The sequence below is a fragment of the Egretta garzetta genome, unplaced genomic scaffold (genome assembly GCF_000687185.1).
Source record: "Egretta garzetta isolate BGI_Z169 unplaced genomic scaffold, ASM68718v1 scaffold316, whole genome shotgun sequence".
NCBI lineage: Eukaryota > Metazoa > Chordata > Aves > Pelecaniformes > Ardeidae > Egretta > Egretta garzetta.
Genome location: NW_009259971.1, coordinates 271,880 through 273,279, shown reverse-complemented (window position 1 = coordinate 273,279; position 1,400 = coordinate 271,880). Strand labels below are relative to the sequence as shown.

General features: G+C 58.6%; 1 protein-coding gene across 1 annotated transcript in view; it reads right to left on the bottom strand.

Moving 5' to 3' along the window:
- Nucleotides 1-1,400, bottom strand: part of DNMT3B (DNA methyltransferase 3 beta) — an 18,515-nt gene that overhangs the window by 481 nt on the left and 16,634 nt on the right. The gene's annotated exons all lie outside the window — the stretch shown is intronic.

Sequence of the window (1,400 nt, the reverse complement as noted above, 5' to 3'; positions counted from 1 at the left end):
CCCCCCCCCCCTACCGCCCCGCTGCTGCGCACACAGGTAGCCTGGCAAATCGTCCCATGCGTGTCTGGGCAGCTTATCTGCCCCACAGGACTTCACCCGCCTGCGGACAGGGACCAAGCGCCCAGAGCCAGCTGTGGACTCGGGATGCGACCCGTCCAGCCGAGTCCAGCCAGGAATGAAGGAGCCCCGCGCTGCATCTGCTGGCCCACCAAAATCCATAGGTGGCAAGTACGTGCCCCCCACCCCAGATGTGCCTGCGGGAAGAGAACGGCGAGCTGCCCCGGCTCCGGAGGTCCCAGCCCACCGCCACCTCCACCAGCGCACCCAGCAGCCGATGCCCCGGGGAATGCACCCCAGCAGAGCTCAGATTTCCCAGTTAAAGGGAGATGCTGGCGGGGATTAAGCCCCCGGCATGCTGGCTCCATTTTAAAATTGGATTAGGAAAATAAAAGAAAAAGCAAAACAGAAGAGGCACCGATAATCTCTCAGCCGGGAATCAGCACTAGCACTGACTACTGGGGGGTAAAAAGCAAACGCTAAATATCTAAAGACAACAGAAAATTCCTCCTCCCTCCCAGCTCTGCATCTCAGCTCCTCATGAGCCTCTCTGGCTTGGCCGAGGTCACCAGATCACTCCCCAAGTACCTGCCAGGTCGTTAGAGGTTTGCCATAAACTCACAGCTCCTGCCCGCTCCAGTGCCTGCCAGACCAGAGCAGCTCCTCCCGGGGCAGGCGCAGGAGCCCTTCTCCCCGGGGCAGCCCCCTTCCCGGGCCACCCGAGAGGCGATAAGCTTCAGGAATCTCCTTCGGGAAGGGCACCCGTCTCCTGGCATGGTCAGAGCCCCCTACAGCCCGAGCAGAATCGCTGTCCTCGCTCGTTAGCTAACGGGGCTGGGCAGTGCCATCCACCTTCCCCAGTGCCTCGGTAGCTTCTCCTGGTTTGGGAGGAGCCCCCCCTGCGTCCCCCCCCCATCCTGCGTGCCCCCACCATCCTGCCTGCCGCTGCTCAGCACGAGGCGCCTCTGCAAGCATCGCCCTGGGCGATTGCTGGGCGATAGCTCCGAGCCAGCACGATCCCAGGGAAGCTCAGGTGCCGCTCAACGGCACGGCGCAACTGAGGCTCCGTAATCGCTATTTCACTTTCAAATACCTACATGCCTCCAGCTCAGCTTTAATGAGTTTTAACTCCAACAAATGCTGGCAATTTAAATATAAACAAGCAAAAATACTTAAAACCAGACTGTGTTTATTGGCTGAGGCTCTTGGCTGTACAAAACCTCCAGTTTTTGTTGCTAGAAATGTTTGGTGTGCAGGGCTGCTAGTTATTGGATTTTACCCTACTCCAAGTCCTTCTGTTGTGCTTTGCTGCGAATTTGGGGTGCTGCGAGGTGCGAGCAGTT